The sequence below is a fragment of the Mus pahari genome, chromosome 12 (genome assembly GCF_900095145.1).
Source record: "Mus pahari chromosome 12, PAHARI_EIJ_v1.1, whole genome shotgun sequence".
Taxonomy (NCBI): Eukaryota; Metazoa; Chordata; class Mammalia; order Rodentia; family Muridae; genus Mus; species Mus pahari.
The window spans coordinates 5,177,725-5,202,409 of NC_034601.1; positions in this window are offsets into that span (position 1 = coordinate 5,177,725).

A 24,685-nucleotide genomic window follows, 5' to 3' on the forward strand; every position below is an offset into this window, starting at 1 on the left:
AGAGGCCCCTTGGTCTTGCAAACTTTATATGACCTAGCACAAGGGAAGGCCTGGGCCAAGTAGTGGGAGTGGGTGGGTAGGGGAGCAGGGGCAGGGGGCGGGGAGGGTATAGGGAACTTTCGGGATAGCATTTGAAATGTAAATAAAAAAAATAAAAAATAAAAATAAGGAAAAAAATTATTTTATATGCATGGGTGATTTGCCTATACACATGTGTATATACCACACGCATTGCCTGTGTTCACAGAGGCCAGAGAGAGGGCTGGATTCTAAGACCTGGGATGACAGTGGTTGTGAGTTACCATGTGGGTTCTGGGAATCAGCCATCTCTTGGCTTCCATCCTGGCGAGTTTTTATTTGTCAGTGTGGCATAAGCTAGAGTCATCTAGAAGAGAAAACCTCCAGCTGACTGAGAAAAGACCTTTATTAGATTGGCCTGCAGATAAGATGGTAGGTCATTTTCTTAATTAACGGTAGATGTGGGAGCGCCCAGCCCACTGTGGGTGTACTTCCCTTGGAGAGAGTCCTGCATGCTGTGCAAGCCAGAGCGAGCAGCCAGAACTACCATTCTGCCATAAGCTCTGCTGTAGTCCTGGCCTCCAGGTTCCTGCCTTGAGTTTACTTAATGGCAGGCTGTGATCAGGATATGCAAAGCCCCTCCCCTCTCCAGATTGCAGTCAGCACTTGGCCACAGCAATAGAAAGGAACACAGAGACTGACATGTTCAGGTCCTGAACCCTCTGCTTCAAACACTGCCGTGTTTAATCTTTCTCAGTACTCCTCTGTAGGAATCGCTGTCTCCATTACAATTGAAAGCCCCAAAGTTCAGCACATTTATGTCATTGGCCTCACCTTTACACTTCTAGAAGCAACAGAAGCAGGTTTGAACTCTAGGCTCTTATCAGAGTTACTGTTCTTTCTCCTCCACCAGCTGAAAGGTGGGCCTCTATGGAATTTCTCAGTCTCAAAATGAATGCTGATTTCATGGTGAGTCCCGCCAGTAAGCTAAGGATTCTTTGTATCCCTTCTCGCTGTGTTAGAGACCTGTGCCGAGGTCTTAAAGGGGCCTGAGCTTTTAATGGGAAGGGTCAATCTGAAGACTCAGCATTGGCATCTACAGAAAACCAGATATTCTTCTACTCTGAGGATAAGACCTAGAGAGCAAACTTACCCAGGAAGAGAACGAATTCCCTCCCTTCCCCTGCTTTGCCTCTAAAGTTTGTGTGTGTGTGTGTATGTGTGTGTGTATGCATGCATGCAGATGTATCAATGCATACATGGATGCTAGAGAAGTTCAGGTGTCTGTCATTCTCTACTTATTTCCTTGAGTTAGTCTCCCTGAACCTGGAGCTAGGTTGGCAGGCAGCAGTTCCCAGGGTCTGCTTGTCTCTGTTCCTCATGGCTTTGAAGCTACAGGCATACGTGTCCATTCCTAGTTCTTTGTGTGAGCAAAAAGGATTTGAACTCAGACCTTCATATTTTGGTAGCACATACTCACACCTGCTGAGTCATCTCCCCAGGTCCTTTTCGTGTATTTTTGTGTTTTGGTCTTATACATTTTGTGGTCATTTTTGGCCACAGAGATGTGTCACTGTACGTGTTAATGAATGTAAGTGTGTGCTGTTTTGTAGTTGTGGTTGTTTGGCACTATTAGGAGGTGTAGCCTTGTTCGAGGAAGTGTGTCACTGTGGTGGTGGGCTTTGACACCTTCCTTCTAGCTTCTGGAAGCCAGTCTTCTGTTTGCCTTCAGGACAAGATGTAGAATTCTCAACTCCTCCTGTACCATGCCTGCCTGGATGCTGCCATGGATGGTCCCACCATGCTGATAATGGACTGAACCTCTGAACCTGTAAGTCAGTCCTAGTCAAATGTTGTTCTTATAAGAGTTGCCTTGCTCGATAGATGACCCAGTGTAGGGGAATTGAGGGCGGGGAGGTGAGAGTGGGTGGGTGGGCGGAGGAACACCATCATAGAAGCAGAGGGAGTGGGGGATGGGATAGAGGGTTTCCAGGAGATGGGGAAACCAGGAAAGGGGATAACATTTGAAATGTAAATGAAAAATATCCAATAAAAAAAAAGAGTTGCCTTGGTTATTGTACTGGCTAGTTTTGGGTCAACTTGACACAGCTGGAGTTATCAGAGAGAAAGGAGCTTCAGTTGGGGAAATGCCTCCATGAGATCCAGCTGTAAGGCATTTTCTCAGTGATCGAGGGGAAGAGGCCCCTTGTGGGTGGGACCATCTCTGGGCTGGTAGTCTTGGATTCTATAAGAAAGCAGGCTGAGCAAACCAGGGGAAGCAAGCCAGTAAAGAACATCCCTCCATGGCTTCTGCATCAGCTCCTGCTTTCTGACCTGCTTGAGTTCCAGTCCTGACTTCTTTCAGTGATCAACAGAAGTATAGAAATGTAAGCCGAATAAACCCTTTCCTCCCCAACTTGCTTCTTGGTCATGATGTTTGTGCAGGAATAGAAACCCTGACTAAGACAGTTATGGTGTCTGTTCACAGCAGTAAAACCCTAACTAAGACAGTAGTAAAAGTAAGCAGGTGTTTGTGTGTGCTCAACTAATTCCATATGTCCATAGGTGTGTGTGTGTGTGTGTGTGTGTGTGTATGTGTGTGTGTGTGTATGTGTGTGTGTGTATGTGTATATGATGACTTGTAACAATAAAGACAACATGCATCCCAGTTCCTGCTGAGTGGTCTGACACATCCCAGAACTGGTTTGCCTCTGGTTGGGAGAGCTTTCCAGTTTCATTTTCGATTTGCTCAAAGGGGTTTGTTTACCCCCAGAAATATCTTCTGCAAGCCCAGCCCTAGACTCTCGCACCTCTCTTTGTTCTCAACACTGTAGTTTATTTTTTATGGGGCTTAATATTCAGGTCCAGCTTCCACGGGATGCTAATTTCCTCTTGGGTTGTGATCCTGCTTTTCTGGTCTGGATGTTGAGAATTGTGGTTTCAGCAGCTGCTGCCTAGACCTGTCCCTTTAGCCATCCTGAGATATAGAGATGACCTATGGCAAATCTGGCATTGTCTTTGCCTGGGATCTGTCTGAGGCACTGGAAAGGATGGGTTTGAGATGAAATGGAACTATTTTCAAATTGGGTTTTTGGAACTTCTCAGACAAGTGACCTCAACTGGTCCACTATTCTCCTTTCTAGCATTACAAATTCTTACAACTAAATTCTTAGTTGTAAGCATAACTATAATATACCCAAAGTATTATGTGGGTTTGGCGGTACACCGCAGAAATCCCAGCCTTGGGGAGGTAGAAGCAGGAGCACCAGGAATGTAAGGACATCCTTGGTTATGTAATTATTTGGAGTTTATCCTGGGCTACATGAGACTCTGTCTTAATCAGATAACCACAAACAAAGAAACATTCAGTGTTTTTGTTGCTTGGTCAACATATCAGATAGATATTACTGTATAATAAGACTGCCTCAAAATGTAGTGGTAAAAAATGCTTATATATTTAAAATTATTATTTGTGTATATATGTGTGTGTACATGTCTCAGTGTATATCCACATGTCTTAGTCTGTGTGCATGTGTGCGTGCATGTGTATGTGTGTGTGTGTGTGTGTGTGTGTATACACTTGTATGTATGGAGGTAAGAAGACACATTTCAGGAGCTAGTTTTCTTCTTCCACCATGCAGGTCTTGGGTATCAAACTCAGGTCATTAGGATTGACAGCAAGTACCTTTGTCCACTGAGTCATTTCAATGGCCCACAAACTATCCTCATTTTGCTCATGGTTTTATGTGTCTGTCAGTGACATCAGGTGTGCTCTCCTGGGCCATTCTTCCTCTGAAGGCTCTCTCCGTGTATATGTGGTCAGCTGAAGCAAGGTCAGCATGCTGTTAGCGGAGGTGACTTAGTTCTCTTCACCTTCATGTCTTAGCCCTAGGTGTCCCATTGCAGGCTTCTGGCTGCAGAAGCAAAAGGGACCAGGAGAGAAAGTCGAAGCCAATGGAGCCACAGAAGCTCTGCTCTGAATTGGAGCGCTGGGGTCCATTGAATTTCAGCTAACGGAACAGGTTAGCGGCAATCCCAGAACAAATGGTGGGGAGGTAGACTGACTCACAGTGGAAAGATCTGAAGGAGGCAGGCAATTAATGGGCGCCAATCAGACCATGGCCGGCTGCAATAGGCACTCGATGTGTGTAGAATTTTCTGGAACCTAGCAGGCATTTAGTGAACAGCAATCAGCTGCTTAGCATAACCTGTGTACAGCGGGAGATCTATGCTGTCCCAGTGGGGCGCATCTGTATGAAAGGACATTTCATTCTGGAAGCACATTCAGGGGAAGGGACGGAACACTCAACCCAGACTATCACCTAAGGTTACCTCTGGCACTTCAAAAACCCTGCTCAAATCTCTCCTGAGAAAAGAATAACTTCTTTCTCATCTCCAAACCCCAGAATTTAGCTTTAGAAATGTCTCCATTTTTATCCTAAGCTCCAGTCCTGTCGTTTTTCAGTTTTATATTTATTGTTAATTTCTTGACATTTCTGCCTTTTATGTGTGCCTGGGTGTGCATGCATACATGAGTGTGTGCTGTTTCTTCTCTCTGTCCCTGTCCCTGTCCCTGTCCCTGTCCCTGTCCCTGTCCCTATCTCTGCCTCTGTCTCTGCCTCTGTCTATGTCTCTGTCTGTCTGTCTCTGCCTCTGCCTCTGCCTCTGTCTCTGTCTCTGTCTCTGTCTCTGTCTCTGTCTGTCTGTTTCTGTCTGTCTGTTTCTGCCTCTGTCTCTGTCTCTGTCTGTCTCTACCTCTGTCTCTGTTTGTCTGTCTCTGCCTCTGCCTCTGCCTCTGTCTCTGTCTCTGTCTCTGTCTCTGTCTCTGTCTCTGTCTCTGTCTCTGTCTCTCTTCCTCCTTCTCTGTGGCCTGGAATTTTGTCAAGTTGGCTAGCCTGGCTGGCCGATAAGCCTCAGGGGTGCCCCTCTCTTACGTCTCCAGTGCGGGGATCACAGTGCATGTCACCAGAGCTGCCTCTCCCCCCCCCCCTTTTAAAAATGTAGGCACTGGCTAGCAAGAGCAGCCCCTCATGCCTGTGAGGCAAGCTCTTTACTGGCTGAGCCATCTTTCCAAACCTTTCTTCTTAAACGCATGGCTCAATTTCCTAGTTTCTTTAAGAGTTCTTCCCACTTCTATTTCTTTCTATTTAGCACACAGTCAAGGCAAACGCAAGAGCTGGAGAGAAGAGAGAGAACTCCTTCTCCTCGGAGGGAGTAAGGGGAGTCTCACACTTATAACTTCCCACCATCCCTCTTGTTTCTGGCTTTGTTACAGAGATATTGTTGGTTTCAAGCCTTCTGTTCCTACAGGACTCCATGGCTTTTTCTTCCCAGCCTCCTGTCTTCAGGAGACACTGCTGGAAGACCAGGCTCCTTGGGAGCCTCTTAGTCTCTAGAATTGTCTGAGAGGAGCGGGAATGGCCTGGAGCCCTGGCTGTTAAGACCCAAGTGGAAGTGTCTCAAGGAGTCAGTTTCTCTCTGCTGGGCTCCTAGCTTCCATCTCCATCCAAAAGTGAGCCCCAACTCCGCTGCACCCTGAGACTTTAAAGTCACCTACAAGGTGTAAGTCATTCCTTTCCTTGGCTCCTCACCAGATGTTTCTATGGCAGCCTTGCCTCTGGTTGTTGTTGCCAACCTTCCCCATTGGCTTCAGTCATCAAAACGTACCTGGTGACTCATGCCTTCAGAGCTGGAGAGAAGAAAGCCACGGCAAGTGTCCACTTAGGCCAAACACTGCTCACGGATTGTGTTTATATGACCAGGTGCCTGTGTCAGGCAGCCACCATGTCAGGCATAAAGGGAGATTACATTGCTGGACCAAGATGATTTCCACTAACATAGCTGGGATTCAAATCCTGGTCTGTCTGCCTTTATAAACTCTTCATAGACATGTAGACCTGCCTCCCCTGCCTAGTGGGAATAACTTACTTTAGTTTAGGTCTGAAGACCCTGCCTCCTGGTGTACCACAGTACCCCAGCCAAAGTGAGGTGTCTGATGGATGAGCTTGCTTCTGTGACAAACCCTAGTAAGCATTCTGATCAGGCAGGCCTGGCTCAGCAGGAAAGCCACTCCCCACTTCCCCATTCCTGATGTGACATAGAGTACCCAGGTCCTATGTGGTCCTTTTGCTTCTTAGCAGTACAGTCTTGTGTGCCCATGGCATCTGTTTGGTTCCACTGGGAATATGCCCTTAGCACCGTGGCTGCCACTGGCACTGAGACCATGTTCTCACTGCAGACATGCTCCGATCCTTGGGTGATGTAATCAAGTTCGAATTTCATTGGGGGTACAGAATCTTGGTGCATTTACTTGACTCTTAATGTCATGCTGTAGCACTGGCATAAGCAATGTATTCTGGTTTCTGAGACATCTGTTTGAGTCTCTTGCCTGATAACTCAGCCATCATAAGAAGCAATGGAGCAATAAGCAAGAGGAAGAAAGGCAAATAGAAAGGCAAATAGGGATTTCTACCCCTAAATCAAACATGGCAGTCTTTAAGAATCATTGTCTTTTTAAGTACTTCGGATTCTTAAATAAAATGCCCATGCCAACTGTCATTTTACAGCCTCCCTTTGGTGGGACACTTGCCTAGCATGTGGGAAGCCCTGTGGTTGATCCCTAGCTCTGCATACAAACTGGGCATGGTGATGCACATTTGGAATCACAGCATTTGGAAGGTGGAGGCAGGAGGACTAGAAGTTTAGGGCCATCTTTAGCTGTAGAATGAGTTCAAATCCAGCTTTGGGTATAGACCATTTCTCAAAGCCAGTAACAACGCCTCTCAAATAATAGACTAAAGCTCTTCAGATCAAGGAACCCCAAAACCTTAGGAGTAGAAGGTACTGCTTGGACCTGTGCACACCCACATGTGTCCTCCCCGATGGCTGCTCAGACCTGTGTATATCAACAGACACCCCTCCTGACTGGAAATGCTGCAGAAGGGAAAAGCAAAGAACCTCACGACACAGACCTTCTCAGGCTTGCCACACCATCAGAAACGTGACTGAACGTCTCCAGTTTCCGGTAACTCACCCTTAATTACACTAAGCTTGACCTCCGTGAGGCTAAAGCATCCCACAGAACACAGGGAAAGGACATGAGTTGTTTAACAGTCACAGACATTACTTTCATGTTTGTAACATTCTCAACACATGTGTGGTGTCTGCAGGAACAACAGGTAGAGAAAAAGAGTCGTCAAATCCAACGAAGTGGGACTGTTCCAGTCTCTCAAAGTTGAACATTAAGCAACAATCCTCAGTTGGCCCTTATTTCTGGAGATTAGTGTGTGCTCAGGATATACAACAGGAGTCAAATCAATATTCACCCAGAGAAACACATTAGAAATGAGCAGGTCTATACTTACCCAAGTGTGCCAAGCTCTCCAAGGATGCAGAAATGAAAGATTTCCTCAGTCCTCCTGAACATGCCCCAAAGAACATCTAAAAGCTCCCCAAGGTTAATTCAAGAATAAAAAAAGGCCTTTGGCAATTGTGATATAGTGAGAATTTCCATTAGATAAAGTTAATGGAATTTTTAAAAGTACTTCTTGGTTGCTATTAGGTGCACGCTGGGAAAATAATGGAAAAAGTCCAGCAAAAATGTTTTTCAGAATTAGTGGGCAGTAATATAGGGGAGGAAAGAGAACCTTGGTGGAAGACGGACACTCTGCTTCCTGGAAATGGCCATCAAGATGGCTAGGTCTTCTATAATTCCAACTATTGTTATAGCAAATGTTGGTACTAACCACATTGGTAACTGAAATTTACAGAGTGCTCAGGAAGTAGGGGATGGCTGATAAATTGTTCTATGCTTTGTTTGTTTTTGTTTTTATTCATTATTATTATTATTATTATTATTATTATTATTATTATTATTTTGCATCCCAAATGGTCTTATATCATTCAGTTGGCCAATTTTGAAAGGTGAAGAAAAGGTGGGAAATACCACACCCCTGCTGTTCTAGGACGTAGCCTAGCTATCTGCGTGGCTCCAGCATAGGGGGTGTCTTGTGGGTGTTCTGACCATAGTTTGATGCTATCAGGACTTGAAGAATAGACTGGGTGGTGAGAGGCTGGAGCGATAACTCAGCAGTTACAAGCAGTCACTGCCCTTGCAGAGGAGCTGGCTCGTTTCTTAGCACCAACATGGTGGCTCACTGCTGCTCATTACGCCAGTGCCCTGTGGTCCGGTGCCTTCTGGCATTGTTATCAGTTTCCCAGCACCCAGGGAAAGCTGTAATCTCAGCACCTGGGAGGTGGAATTGGGATCCTCTAAGCAAGTAGGTTAGACTAGTCGAATCAGTAAGCTCCGTGTTCACTGAGAGACTCTGCATCAGTAAGTAAAAGGGAGAGAGATTGAGGAAGACAACTGACATCATTCTCTGGCCTCTACATGCAGGAACATACATGCACACACACCTTCACACATGTGCACCCATGTATTCATCAAGTGAGAATGTGAGCATTTGTGTATGTGCACGAGAGTGCATGCGAGCATGTGCGCGCACGTGCACACACCCCCCCCCCCCACACACACACTGTTGAGTGACTGACTGCAGGTATTGAGCAACTGTCAGAGGGAAGACGGACTTGGATGGGGAATTGTTTCTTCCCTCTCAGAGGCTGGGCAGGGCTTCATACCCTGACTTTTTCCAGTCACCATAATGTAAGGTCCTCAGGGAGCCTTGTCAGGGAGGATTTGAAATCACACTGGGATTTCAAACTGAAGCAACTGCAGTTATTTCTCTAAGACACTGGTATTACTGGTGTGTTATAGGAGCCAAAAGTTGGGGCTTCATTGTCTGGCCACACTAGCAACAAGCATTTTACCCATTCCTCAGCGAATCTGTCTGCCAGAATTGCTTGGGAATTTTAAAAATAAATTTCTTTTAGGATCCCTTCAGACTGACTGAGCTAGGCCTAGAAAGGTATATTGAGACATTTATCTGTAAAAGTCACTGTTACTGGGGAAATGGGCACGTGGGGACTGGCACTTGTACATTGTATACATTGATTAGTAAACACCACAGGCGACTGATTCTATAGCTACAGTGTAAATTAGGACAAGGGACTTATGTCAGTCTATGCAGAGAACGGTGAGGGTCTTTCCCTGTAGGCCAGAATGCACCTCAGAAATTGCCTCTAGACACATCTAGAAAGGTTTTTGATGCTCCTTTATATATTCACCGAGGAGTGGGTTTCTTTGGCAACATCTGATCCCCTTTATGAGCTTGCTCTGCAGAGCCCTCGGGGGCGATACTTCTTCCTCTGCCTGGATGGTTTCCACGAGGAGCAGGACAAAGGACATGTGTGCCACAGCTAAGTATTCAGTTAGGAGGATGAAGAAGCAGTGGCTTCTTGTCACTGGAGCCTCCCGTTGCCATCCCAAAGGCGAATGTGATTGTTTGCATCTCACAAACCAAGCAACTGAGGCTGAGACAGGAAAGGAAACCCAAGGTACCAGAACTCAGCAGCATACATACAAAACAAAGCGCAGCTCGTCCTGCCTCTGGGTCTCATTTGTTCTTTGTTTATTCAGGGCCCTTCATACATCTTTAATCATATCTGGAGGATTTCAGTCCCTTTTACACACTTTAGCAACCAATGTAGTCTCCGGGTTAAAAAAAACATTCACCTGTCTCTTTTGAGTTGAAGCAAGTGTCAAAGATGCTATTTAATACTTTATAACAGTTCACAAATGTTGAGGTCTGGAGGGAGCATACAAGTCATTGCTTTTCTTTTTTCTTTTTTCTTTTTGATAAACCTCAAACGTACAGAATGGTTTATTTTTACTTATGCGTATGTGTATGAATATGTGTAAGTGTGTGCCATGTGTTCAGATGCCTCAGGCGTTCCTTTCCTTGTTGCAAGCTGCCTGATGTGGATGCTGGGAACCAAGCTCCACTCCCATGGAAGAGCAGCAAGTGCTCTTAACCACAGGCCCATCCCTTTAGACCCTCAAACAATTTAGATTCTCTAGACCTTTCATGCAGACAATTCTGTCATGTATAGGTCTTGGTGAGGATGGAATTAGTGCTGATGAAGTCTTTGGTGTTCTGGATGTTAGAGACATTTTCCCCAAGAGTGAGGTCAAGCTTGGTCATTTGCAATCAGCTGATAAAAAGACATGTGTGCACAGCCACATGGGAAATCTATGACTATTATCAAATAACGATGTAGAGTATAATTAAGGTTGCGCTATTAAGTACTAATTAATTAAGCTGTCAGATTTTAATCAAGGAATTGACTATTTCAGCGTAGTGTGCTAGTGGCTTCATGTCTTTGCAAAGCTCTGGAACCCTGGTTTGTAAAGATTAACAAGTTAAAGGGCTACACTCCAGTCATGTGTGGCAGGAGGCAGTATACGTTTATGCTGCCTATATTTCAGACCCCACAAATTTCTGCTTCTTTCAGGAAGCCTGCAGTGAGATCAGGGAGCTGGGAAGCTGGGAAGACAGCTCTGTCAGTAAAGTGTTCTCTACATCCACATGAGGACCTGAATTCAGATCCCACAGAACCCATGTAAAAAGATGGGCATGGTGGTGTGCTCTTGTAAAACCAGTGCTGGGCGGTGGAGGCAGGTGCATCACTGGGATTCACTGGCCAGTCAGCCAAGGATACTTGTTCGGTTCCAAGACTATAACAAAATCTATCTCAAAAGATAAGGTGGACAATACCAAGATTGACATGTGTGTGAACACATGCATACCCACACAGACAAACACACACATATATACAGACCCAGAATATACACAAGCACACACACATACATGTGCACACACATACTTAGATCCACATATACACATATCCAAACACATACATATATGCATACAGTTACACATATACACATATATGCACATGGGCACACATATACACATATTTTCATATATATGCACATACACATATGTAGACATATATACATGTGTATTTGTGTTGGAAGGGATATATTTTAGGGCCAGGTCAAAGGTGGTACTTCTGGTGGTAAATATTAAGATGGAAAAAAATCGAATCCTAGTTACCTACTGTGTGCTAGCAACATGCTGCCTCACTGCAGTCTCGACACTGCCTATCTTATTGAAGAGCATTGTATTGGTTACTTAGTTCACCACTCTGAGAGAACACCTCACAGGTCAGCACAAGGGAAACGGCTTTATTTTGGCTCATGGTTTTTAGAGACCTCAGTCCTTCACGGTGGGACAATGTGATGGCTGGAGGCGCTTGTAGGTAACTGTAGGAATGTGTGGGAGCTGCTGCACGCATGGTGGCCTGACCAGGGAACAGAGCATGTGACAGGAAGAGACCAGGGACACTATACCCATAAAGTCTCTAGGCTCCAGCTAAGTCTCCAGTGATCCACTTCCTCCAGCTAAGCCACATTTTCAAAAGGTGTCATGATTTCTGAAAATAGTACCGTCAGCTGGGAACCAGGTGTCTAAATACATGCAAAACATTTCTGACTTATTATAACAAAATATACTCAAGAAAAGGTATGTGTGTTGAAGTTTCAATTCCCTGAGCCTTAGTCTCTCTCTCTCTCTCTCTCTCTCTCTCTCTCTCTCTCTCTCTCTCACACACACACACACACACACACACACACACACACACAGGTAATAAACCATAGGGCTGTAGAATCATGAAAGGCAGCCTGGTTTCTGGTCGAGCACAGGCTAGAAACCCCAGTGACCTTGAGGAATGGCAGGCGTTTTGCCATGCTTCCAGACACTAGGCTCCTGATACGAGACCACAGCCCTCCATAGATTTGTAGCCATCAGTCACATAAGGGCAATGCCCCAAGCCCCTCCACAGGTAGAGGATGCGATCTTTGGTCACATAGCCTCAAGACAGATCTCCATTTTAATGAGGTACCTAAAGGCGGGGAGGCTTAGCTAATAAACTCCCCTTCCCAGACACTTCTCCCTGCAAAAGGTATTTAACCTCAGGCCCGCCCCTGAGAAGTGGGGTACAGTTTTATTCACCTACCTTCTGCCATGTCAATAAATGTCTTAAAACCATGGACTCCCTCTTTTCATCAGGCTCCACCATGGGGAGCAATGGAACAGGCCTTCTTCTAAAGAGCCGGCTGCCTAATCTCCCGCAGAAGGCCTCTCAGGGACCCAGCCACAGCCTCCACCAAGCCAAGCAGCGCTCTGAATGAGCCAGGGACTCTCTCCTCCCTGTGGGACCCAGCCAGAGCTCTCCCCTCTTTACGCCCTTGGCCCCAGGCTAGGTCCAGCCCACAGGCCCCCACTCAGTTCTTCCGAAGCATCCAGCGGCGCCTGGGTGCCCCAGAGCCTGAGAACCAGACGGCCCTGGCCTCCCTTCAGGCCCAGGGGGGAACCTCCTAGTCAGCTCCATCAATCTCTGGGACCTCAGCCTACTCTTCCCCACCCCCAGAGCGGTGTCCCTCAGCTTCCCATACTTCGACATCCGCCCGGCACTGGTGTGGCACAGTCCAATTCCCATGTCTCACCTCCCCGAGTGGCCCGAGCCCTGTGGCGGAGTGGACACGGGACACTCATAACCCTACATAGGGTCTCATGCATTCTAGGCAAATTCTCTATCACTCTATCCCAGTTCTCACCCTCCCCCACCCCCGTGTGTGTGTGTGTGTGTGTGTGTGTGTGTGTGTGTGTGCTCAAGGATGTGTGCACGTGGAGGCCAGAGGGCTGCCTCAAGTGTTGTGTTTGAGGTAGTATGCCTTTTATTTTGAGACAAGGTCTAGGCTGGTTGGCCAGTGAGCCTTAGGGGTCTGTCTCCACCTCCCCAGTGTTGGGATTTTAAGCATATGCCATCATGCGGAACATTTCTAGGTGTGTTCTGGGAATTGAACTGGGTCCCTCCACTTGAAAGCCGGAAATGGTATTCACCGAGCTAGTCTCTCAGCCTGTTTTGCTTTTGATGACACAGCTGTAGCTTGTGCTGTATTCGCAACAGTAGCTCTTAGCTATCAGTTTCTTTTATTCCCAGAGGATCCTGTGGGGAAAACCACCATTTTTAGTCATACTTACTAGGGACTAAATCTAGTCTCTAACAGTTGCTGGCTATGAAAGTCTGAAAACCCATATTAATTCCCCTGAGCCTTTCTCCCTTCTCATTTGCTGAGTAGGCACAATGTCATTCTTCTTGCAGAGGATTAAAAGACGGTAGCTCCATTCCACTAAGTGTGCCTTATTCTTCAGATGTGGTACTGAAGCATATTGTTTATTTATTTAATCCTTACGACAACCCTCTAAAACAGTATTGCTTAAAGAACTTTCTGGATGATGGGATTCTTTATCACTTTATCTGATATGGTGGCCATAAGCCACAGGCAGCCATGATACCTGTTTTAGTTTGAATAGTGAATGTCTCCAAAGATGCATTTGTTAAAGGTCAGGTTCCCAGCCTGTGACAAAACTGGGAATTGGTAGGAACTTTAGGCAGTGAAGTTAAAGGAAGGAGGTCACTGGTGGGTGTGGCCTGGGGAACCTGGAAGCCTGGACCCTTCTAGTTCTTTCTGGTTTCTGGCTGTGTTGAGCCGTCATACGTTCCCTGCCCTTATGTTTGTTTTCCTGTAAGCCTAAAGCAATGGGGGCCGAGCCTCTGAAATAGTGAGCAAAATAAATCTTTCTTCTTCCATTGATTGATTGATTGATTGATTGATTGAAACAGGATGTTATATACCCCAGCTTGCAGTGCTATGGTAAGAATAAGCTTGAATTCCTGGTCCTCTTTTCTCCATTGTTCACTTTCTGAGAGGGCAAATGTGTGCCATCATGCCTGGCAGACTGTTCTCCTTTAAGCTGTTGAATTTCTCAGATATTTTTCCCTAATGACAGAAAGCTGACCAACCCAGGGAACTTGAAAACATGGCTTGTGTAACTTACAAAAGGATTTTCAATAATTTTTTTTTATCTAAATGAATTTGTTTGGTTAGCGGCTATTATTTTTATGTTTCAATTAAAAATTTCATTTTGTGGCTATGAATATTTTCCTGCATGTATGTTCGTGCACTATGGGGTCTATAGTACCCCTGAGAGTCATAACAGGGCATTGGATCCCCTGGGACTGGAGTTGCATGGGGTTATGAGCCACCAAGTCAGTGCTGGGATCAAATCATGGCCCATCTGGAAAAACAGCCGGTGCTCTTAACCTCTGAGTTATTGCTTTAGCCCGTGTAGCTACTGCACTTGATAGCGTAGGATAATTCAGCCTCCTTTTCTAGACCAGGGCTTGGAGAAACTGTATGTCTTGAACCTGTCCCTACAGTTTGTAAGTGGTGGAGACCTAAGCACAGGGGAGGAAACTCCTTGATTGACACACTGACAGATGGGGACTATTATGCAGACAGGACAGCTTAGAGAGCCAGCTTATTGGGTAGAATGCTTGCCTGGTATGCACCAAACTCTAGATTTACTGCCAGGCACTGTACAAACCAGGCTCAAGCTTGCCATTCCACCAGCGCTCAGGAGGTGGGGCCTGAGGAACAGAATTTTAAGGTAATTCCTGGTTACATAGCGAATTTGAGTCCGGCTTAGGATACACGAGAACTCTCTTTCCATCCCCTCACAGAAAAGGAGCCAGGGCTTAGCAAGTTTAGAAGCTGAGGTCGGTGTGTGTTCGGTTGCTTGCTCTGTAGTCCCTGAAGACAGATGGGTCTAGGTCTTCTTATGACTTGTGTCTCTCCCTCAGCAAATGACAGGCTAGCATCAGGTCAACCTCTGCTGCAGGCAGGAGGGGACAGGCACTTGCTCAGTGGGCAGGCAGAGGTAGCCCCCAAGGGTGAGAATTAATTACATAGTCCATGCTCATACACTTTGGTGTCAGGAGCTGGTGAGGGCTGGTGAGGGCCGGTGGGTCTCAGGAGCCACGGTGAGAGCTTTTCATGGATGACCTCATCCCATCCTTCCAGGGACTGTTGTCATCACTCTTCCCACAGCAGGCAGTTGGTGCCCCAAAGAGGTTACAAGACTGCCCAAGGTCGTACACATCCCTGTGTAGCTCCCTGTGGGAGAAGCTGTCCATGATCAGGAGAGCGCTGTGAGGTAGGTGGGTTCTGCATAGGCAGCCTGAAGCTGCTTCCGTGAGCAGGCTGTGAGAAGGGAAGTGGGGGGCCCAGTGGGAAAGTCCTTTTAATGATAATGATCATTATGCCAGTTCTCCACGTCCTTCGTCTAGTGGTCACTCTCAGGGTGACCATTAGGACAGCCTTCCTATGGGGCACCATATGGAGCACCATCATTTAAGGAGCTGCCCCTGTGTTGGGTTTCTATTTTTTTGTTTGTAATTTTGTGTTTGTTCTTGTATTTGTAATTCTTTGTTTCTTTCAGGAGGCAATGCCAAGATTTACATGTTTCAGGATTCCTAATTGAATCGTAAGAGCATGAAGAGTGCTTGCGCTGGGAATCTTCAGAGGCAGGAGGGTGGTTTGTCAGTGTCAAGTGTCTGGTCTGGCTCTGTGGACGGGGGCCTTGGGCTCCCCTGTGATGGCTCAATGCCTTCAGGGTATGCACTGTTCTAATACAAGAAATGTTTCACAATGAAAAGAAACAACTCGAACTTGGACTGGTGGCAGGTGGAGCCTCTGGGCTTCAGTCCTGCCAGGCTGACTCTGATGGGGGGTGGTAGTGGTGTTTCAGAGAGCTACAATAGAGGTAAGGACTCAAGGTTCTGAGAAACTTTAGTCTTGGCCTGCTACATTCTGGCTGTGTGATCTTTCATAAGTTACTAAGCTTCTCTAAGGCTTAGTGCTAGACTCTGTTTATAAAGAGAATGGGTTTGTAGTTTTGTAATGGGTTGAGCTGTGTCCTGACATGTGAACCCTAAGTGCATGTATATGCAGTTTTACTTGAGATAGGATCTCAGTAGCTGTAAGCAAGCCGGAGTCATGGTGTGGCTGAGAGCAGAGCTCAGTTGGTGGAGTACTTGTATAACATGCCTGAGACCCTGGGTTCCTCCCTCAGCGGCTCCTGAACTGGGCATGGTGATGTTTGCCTGTAATCCCTGTGATTAGGAGGTTAAGGCAGGGAAATGAGAAGTCCCGTGTTATCCTTGGCTGTTTGGTAAGTCTGAGGAAAGCCTGGCCATATGAGCCTTTGTCTGAAGAAAAAGTCGGAATGGGATAGAACATGAGCTTGGCCCTGGGTTCTGCTCTCAGGAGGAAAAGAGGCAAGCACAGAAGAGGAGGGAGCTCCGTGAGAACACAGGCTGACAGGAAAGTGGTGTGTCCACAAGCCAGAAAAAGCTTTAACTAGGACTGGTCAGGGTGAAGAGTCACAGAGCAGGAAGGCGCCACAGGCCCGTACCCTGGTTTCCCCGTTGCTCCTCCTCCAGTGTATCTTCAGTGACCCGTTGTCCCCACTTTGTACCTGACACGTAAAAATCACAGGCTCACCCCCACAGCCACTACCAGACTGGCATATGTGGGAGAGCAGATCCTGGTGTGTCCTGATCAAGTGTTCACTGGCATTAGGATTGTTGCAAACAGCGTATGTGTGCCTTTGTGTGTGGTATGTGTGAGCATGTGAGCATGTATACATGTGCACTCACGAGTGTGTAGGTCAGGAAACAGCCTCAGCTGTCAGTCCTTCTATCTTTGTTTGAGCAAGAAGATTACACTGACCTGGCATTTAGGCCAGGATGGTGGCTTATGAGCATCCAGGGACCAGGCGTGGTCTGTCTCCCACTTTACTACCACTGGGATTTCAGGCATGTGCCAATATGCTGCCTTCTAACATTGTTTCTGGGGATCCAGTGTCAGGGTCCCACTCTTGCCACGCAAGTGCTTACCGACCTAGTCATCTGCACAGTCCCATGAGTAAAGTTTTAAAACACATTTACAGCTCTTCTTGAATGTATTGTTTATGGCTGCTTTGAGCTCTAATGGCAGATGTGAGTGGGCTTGAAAGGCCTCAGATATTTCCCAGCAACCTTTCTGGATAAAGCTTGCCCACCACAAATAGCAACTGTGTCTTTGCTTCCATCTCAGGGCTGAGAAGGCTCCTTGGGGCAGTAGAGAGGAGGCTGTGACCGTCTACAGGTATGATTCTGTGTATGGCCGGGTGGGGGCTCTGGTGGAGGCCCCGTGAAGCAGGGTGGGACATGTACCCCTTAAGGTTCTTAGACTCTGTTATTGAGGGCAGAAAGTGCCCCCTCCCTCATTTAGGAGGGAGATGGACGAAGCTCTGGGGTGAAGTGGTTGGAGTGCGAGATGCTCTAAGGGTGTGCAACTTGAAAGAGACTCACTGACTCCTCCCAGCTTTGTTCAGTAAAATGACAAAGATTATATTTGTAATGTGGCCACCAGAAGGAGCATCTAACCTTTGCCCAGAACATCTTTCTGCATCAAATGCTTCTCCAGGACACGTTGTGCTTCTCAAGCCCACGTCTGTAGGAAGCAGGACCCACCTGTTATCACTATTGTTTGGTGCTGATGGTCTAAAGCTCAAGGCTCAGCAGGTTTATATTATAGCAACAAATGCCAAAGAGTTACAGAGGAAGATGCAACGTTCCCATGGCTTTAAACATCACCTTGATATTTACCAGTCACCCTGTGGAGGGTGAGCTGCTTTGAGGCTCTGCTCTCTTTTGCCCTGCTCCTTACCCTGGTCATTCAGTGTCCTGAAACCTGCTGGCCCAGGGAAGGATTCCCGATTGCCAATGGAGCGCTGATGGTCTCCGTACGTTGCCTTTTGATATGCCCCGTAGCCTTACTTCTCATAGTGAATATGCTCACTCCTGCAAAAATGGCAAATGGGCCAGGGGCTAGCTGAACACTTAGCACATATACTCTCGTGTGTGTGTGTGTGTGTGTGTGTGTGTGTTGTGTTGTGTGTTGTGTGTGTTCACTCGTGAGAGTGTGCACAGTGTGCATGCATGCAAGCGTGTGTGTGCAGAGAGTTGAGTGTTGGTGCCACTGCACTTTATTCCCTAGAGAAAAGCTCTCTCAGCAAGCCCCAGCCACCCTCCTGTCTTTGCCTTCTATAGTCCTGGGGTAAGAGATGAGTGGGCCTGATCCCTGGTTTTTCTCATGGGTACTTTGGACCCTCTTCATGCTTGCTTGTGTGATCTTACCTCGCACCACCTCTCCAGTCTCACATTTCCTTCTTCATGAAGACTTCCAGGACAACGCCCACACAGCCGCACGGTCCCCTGCTTCGGTGCTGAGAAGTTCTCGTACTTTCTTTCCCAATTGGATGAACTCCTACCCACCCCTTAGAACCAGTTCATGGAGATGCTTCTCAGCCAGGCAATGAAGAGTGAGAGCCCCGATCTAGCCATCTAGATGCATGTCCCCTCCTGCCTCCTGATTGCTCTGCTTTCTCCCGCAGGCCACCTTCTCTAAGCAGCAGGTTCCCACTGAACCACAGGCTCTAACAGCATGTCCCTCAAAGTGTCCTCATGAGGGTTTAAGGAGGGCTAGAAGGATGGTGCTAGCCATTAATCTAATCTTTAGGTTTTCTGGGACCTTTCCCCAGCACCACCCTGCCACAAGTGCTGAGAAGTGGATCTTAAGGGACACACTGTGTGTTCCCTGCCTGTGAGGAGGTGGATGGCATCTTCCACCACACATTCCTGTCAGGGTGAAATTCTGCCTGAGTGTATAGGATCGAGTGACTGTGGACAGAGCCCTCGGAAACCGTGAGCCTGAACAATCCCTTCCTGAGGCCATTTCGTTCAGAAACTTTGTCTCAGTGACAATGTGAAAAGTATCTAACAATGTTCGTAAACGTTTGTGGACACAATGAAGGTATGGATTGATCCTGCTAGTCACATTTTGTGCTTGGCTGCTGAATTTTGAGCGACACAATTATGATCTTGATTTTCACATCTCTTCCCATCTACTTTTTTGGGGAGATACTGTTTGTTTTTGTTTTCCCAAGGCCTCAAAGTGCACCACCGAGTTATTGATTTGTGGTCTATAATTTTTAAATTCTTGAAAATTTTATTAGTTTTCTATTTAATTAAAGTACAACTTCTTTTCCCATGAGCCTCTGCTTCCTTTCAAATTTATGGCCTCTTACTCTTATCATTGTTACATGCACACACACTTATATGCACACAGATACATAACTGCAACCTGCTGAGTCTGTTTAGTGTTGCTTGTATGTATAACTTTTTAGTGCTGACCATTTGAGACTAGATAATTATTCAGAGTCCTCATTTCTGGGGAAGACTAATTCTCATCTTTTCTCCCCACCTCTCTCAGCAGTTTTTAATTTCCTTTAGCTCTTCCTGTATCCATGTTGGCCTTCCAACTAACGCTATTGCTCAGGCCTTGTTTAGGTAGCCATATTGTTGTGATTTTTTGAGTGTCGCTTCCCTGTCATTTCTAGAAGATGCAATCTTATAGCAGACATTTTGATCTTCTCACTCTTTTTTTTTTTTTCTTTTTAAGATTTATTTATGTATTATATGTAACTACACTATAGCTGTTTTCAGACACTCCAGAAGAGGGAGTCAGATCTTGTTACGAATGGTTATAAGCCACCATGTGGTTGCTGGGATTTGAACTCCATACCTTCGGGAGAGCAGTCGGGTGCTCTTACCACTGAGCCATCTCACCAGCCCCGATCTTCTCACTCTTAAAATCTTTTTTCTTCCTCAATGCTCCCTGGTGTATCACTTTGGGTTGGGCACACACAGCCAGTTCTCTGAATTTTGGTTAGCCGTGGCTTTCTGTAATGACTTTTCTCCTCTTGATGAGGAGGTAGTATCTTACCCGTGAGATAAATATTTAGAATTCAATTAAATGTCATCCTGGTTGAGCAAAGTGGAAGTAGGTAGTTCACATTTTCTGGAGAGGGAGAGTCAGTTTTAGGGATGTGGCCCCTGGTAGGTTGACCACACTTCCATGGATAACCACTCACCAACCCAATTGTGTGGGCTGCACAAATTGGACACAAAGTCGGGTGCATAGGGAACAGGGTTAGATCTGGTGTGTGTGTGTGTGTGATAAATATGATCAAAATTAATGGTATGGAATTCTCAAAGAATTGATTAAAATTGTGTTAGGAGGAAAATAAGTTACAACTCTATAAAAACACGTTCAAGCTCCTCATGAGCAGATTCTGGTCTTATGAAAGAAAGCTGCCAGGCTCCGGGGCAGTCTGAGATGGTGATGTCATGTGGGTGCTGCTAGTGGCTTACATTATAAGGGCTCTTGGCTGATGAGAAGTGAGCTAGGCTTGGGGATTCCACCCAGGGTAGCTCTGAAATTGCTTGCCCTGGAGCCAGCAGGACCGCAGCAGTTCAGGTTCATTGGCTCTGTCTCCCAGGCAGCCAGAGCAGCGACAGGAATGATAATCTCCTGTAGATGCAGAGAGCTTTGTGAGTTTGTCTTCCAATCTTTGTTGCTCTTCACAGGGTGCAGGATGGAGCTGATATCTCAGCTCTGCTCTGGCTACTGCCTGACCTTAGCTAGACCTGTTCCACACTGTAAAATGAGGGCTGCTAAAGCTGATCCCTGAGGTTGTAAAAAGCCAGGTGAGGCAGCTGGGCAGCGATGTGCTGTTGAAGGAGCTTTCTCGAAGCAAAGGTTCTGGTGTGTGACCTTGGTCCAGCTCTGAGGCATAAATGCTCCCAACATGGTCAGTGCAGAGCTACCAATGTCATAGCACAAGGCATAGACTTGGGAAGCAATCTGCACTGTCAGCTCTTGTGTATAGCTGTGCATAGCACATCCTGTGTGTTAGTGGCTTTCTGAAGGTGTCTTCAGAAAGATCCCCAGACCAGGCACAGAAAATCATGATGCAATCACTGCTGACATGGGTGATGGGGTATAATAGAGCCTAGATGTGGGATGTGTCTAAAGACCTCCCTCTCGAGTCTGGCACCCGGTGGGCACTTTCATATGTACACCTTAGGGCTGGGCAAATTGCTAATGGGTGTTCATGTCTGCTGAACATGTGGAGAAACTCATTGCACCAACAGTTTGCATTGTGCTGATGACAAGTTAGGCATTAGAGGCAGCGAGCCGGGCAGGCATTCTAGCCTGTTAGTGATGACCCTGGGGAAAAACTGCTTATTCCCTCTGCTTGGCCTCAGTTTCCCTGACCCAAAGAGGGAACAGTAGGAGGAGGATGGAACATGACCTGCATGGAGATGAAACTCTGGTCCAAGGCTGGTGTGTCACCTAGCTGCAGAGAGGCTAATGGACAGTATTTGTTGGTGCTGCTGTGACAAACTAACTGGCAACAGTAACTTGGGAGGAAGAGTTTATTTAGGCTCATGGTTTGAGGGTGCAGCCCATCATGGAGGGGAAATCATGGTAGCAGGAGCCTGAGGCAGCTGGTCACCTTGCATCTGCATCCAGGAAGCAGAGAGAGATGGATGCTGGTGTTTGACCTACTCTCTTCTTTCCATTCAGCCCTGGATCCCAGGCTATGGGATGATGCATCTGTCAGTGTGGGTCTTTCTACGCTAAATAATTTAATCTCAGAAACTCCATCACAGTTGTGGCTTGAGGTTTGTCTCCTAGGTGATTCTAGGCCCTGTAAAGCTGACAATGGCCATTCACCATCTCAGGAATGCACAGCCAAGTCAGTACTATAAACCCTGGACATCTGAGGTCTGACCCAAGCAGTAGGGAAACTCAAGATCACTCCCCAGACTCCTTGATCCACTGAAAATTAGCTCTGGGGGTTTTTGTTGTTGTTGTTGTTTTGTTTTGGCAAATAGGAAAAGTAGCAATTTATTCCGACTCCCTGGATAAATAGCCACCAGCAGTCCTTGGGGAAGGGCAGGGTGGCCTTGTTTGTGCTACACGCTGCCTGAGAAATGCTGATGTGGCTTTTCTCTGTTGCTGTGACACATGCAAGCATATGCAATTGCATCCCTAAATATGCAGGCTGAGTGTTTAATTACCAAGTTTTCTGCCCATCTTATAGGGGAGTGTTGGTCACCATGAACTGTTAAATGTTGCCTCTTGATTTTTTTCCTTCACAGATCACAAGGGCTACCACTGCTCAGAGTTTATCTTTGTTCCACTTGGGAGACTCAGACAAGAACTGGGACCCAATCAAGCTGAGGAACAAGCTCCTCAGTGAAACAGACTCTGCAGGACTCCGTGTAAACAGTGGCTGTCCCTGCCACTGCTCTGTGAGTCTGTAGGCAAGTCACTCAATGGTTCTGTTATCGCGAGGGCTTTCTCCTTGGCTGAACTAATCAGGACATGCAACGTCACACCTCCAGCTTGCAACCTGACAGCTGAGGAGGTGGGGGACAAGAGGATCTTTGGCCAGCCAGTCTAGAAAAGTCAGTGAGCTCCAGACAAGACCCTGTCCCCAAAGTAAGGTGGACAGTGTCTGAGGGACAGCAGCTTAAGTTGACCACTGGCTCCCACATATGCACCAGGGTGAACACACACACACACACACACACACACACACACACACACACACACACACATGCTCACATAAAACGATGTATGTAATATGGAAGATACTCCTGTTAACTGGCCACTAGCATGCCTTCTGTGAGGTGGCCTGTTCTTTATGGATGTGGAGGTGATTTTTCCCAAGTCAGCCACATTGACTCCATGTCACTTCCCTCCTGGAACGTATGACCTTACACACACTCTTGCCAGATGCTGCAGGTTCCCCCTCTGCTGCGATTGGCAGTGCTTGTCTAAACACTAGGACAGATAGAGCTGCTTCTCAGTTCTTGCCTCAGAAGCTCCACTTTGCTCATGGGCAAGATGCTGTGACTCCTGTGTCCTTCTAGATTTGGGGAGCATCAGTAGACACTGCTGTATGTCAGAGCAGCCTGTTGCTCACAGTGCCCCGAGTTAGGCACAGAACTTTGCATGGAGCAGCTCGTTCTTGATTCTGGAATCTAGGAAGCAGAGGGGAATTGGGAAGAAAATAGGGCTGGGCTACAACGCTTCCTGGCCCACTCTTCAGATACACTTCTTCCCATTAGGACCCACCTCTTAAAGGCTCCCCCACCTCCTACAGTCACTTCATCAGCTGGGTACCTAAAGTTCAGACACGTGAGCCTATGGGGCCACATTACACATTCTAATCACAAAGGTTAAGAAATAAGATCACTGCCCTACTTATTGTGTTAGCTGGAAAATCCGTCCAGTGGAATATTAACACTCACAATTAGACTGTGCTAACATACTTCAGTGTGTGTCTGACATAGACTAGGTCAGTGGTTTTCAACCGGTGAGTTGAGACCCCTTGGACAAACCTCCATCCCTCAAAATATTTACAACACCATTCATAACAGTAGCAAAACTACAATTATGAAGTAGCAATAAAAATAACTTTATGGTCGGAGATTACCACGACATGAGGGACTATTTTAAAGCCTTGCAACATTAGGAAGGAAGACTGAGAACTGCTGGTCTAGGGTCAACACTTGAAGACCTTAGTGTTTGGGTAACACTCAGGGTGTCTCCAGTTCTGATTGGCTTTCGTGTTGTCAGGTGAACATATTCTGGGTTCCTGTCAATCTCTCTAGCAGAGACAAGAAAAGGCCTTCAGCAGCAAGGTAAAGGATGGGGATGCGGGATGACAGGCAGCTTCTGTGAGAGACAGTGGCTACAGCTTACCCATGCTAAGGATGCTTGGCTTCTGGTAGATCTGCACACACTGCAGCAAGTCATAACTCATAAACTATCGGGGCTGGGGAGATGGTCTGGTCGGTAGGTAAAGTGCTTGTCTAGCCAGCACAAGGACCTGAGTTTGATACCCAGACTCCACATTAAAGAAAAAAAAAAGCAAAAACAAAACAAAAATAAAACCCTAACAACCAAAAACAAAAACAAAAAACCCCCCAAAAACCAAAAAACAAACAAACAAACAAAAACCCAAACAGCTGGGGGGGGGGGCGTGCTTGCAATCCTAGTTCTGAGAAGTGCTCAGAGGGCTAAGATAGGCAGATGTTTGGCTATGCGAAACTGGCAAGTTCCAGACCAGTGAGAAACAATGTCTCAAAAATCAAGCTGGACAATGCATAATGAATGACAGCTAAGGCTGCTGTCTGACCTCTACATGTGTGCACACACATCTCTACATTCATATACATATACATATACACACATCTCTACCTTCATATACATAAGCCTACATACATTCAGGTACACTTGGGTGTTCAAAAGCTGTCAGTGAGGTGAGCTTTTTCTCCCTAGTGTAGAGAGATCACTGCTCAGGGCTGACCCCTGTATAACCTCCAGAAGACTGTGAGCAGATTCTATGTATTATCCCAGAGGCTCCTGGGAGCTAACTAGGGAGCATCCGGTCAGTTGTTGGAGTGTGCCATGCAAGGAAGAGAACCATGGATATGGGGACTGGCTCAAAGTGCCTTAAAGCTATGGATATTTGGTCCCAGCCCTATCTGTCAAGTGAGACCATGTATATATTTCAAGAAGGTCAAGCAGTGGAGGACAGAGGCTCTGCAAGGCTGGATCTGTGCTCAGTCACTTAGGAAAATGAAGTGCACTTTGGGTTGCTCCTCTGTACAGCAGTGTAATGACAGCATCAAGCCAAGTTATGAAAACAGAATGTATCAGATGCACACCACGCATATGTAAGGCACATGTATGTGTAATGGCTCAGTCTGCTGTGTGGCAACAAAGCATTTGTCCTCTTATTCATGAGCTTGTGCATCTGTTCCTTCCAGACACTGGGACGTAAAAGTAAAAACACCAGCAGCCTGAACAGAAATTCAAGAATAATCGAAA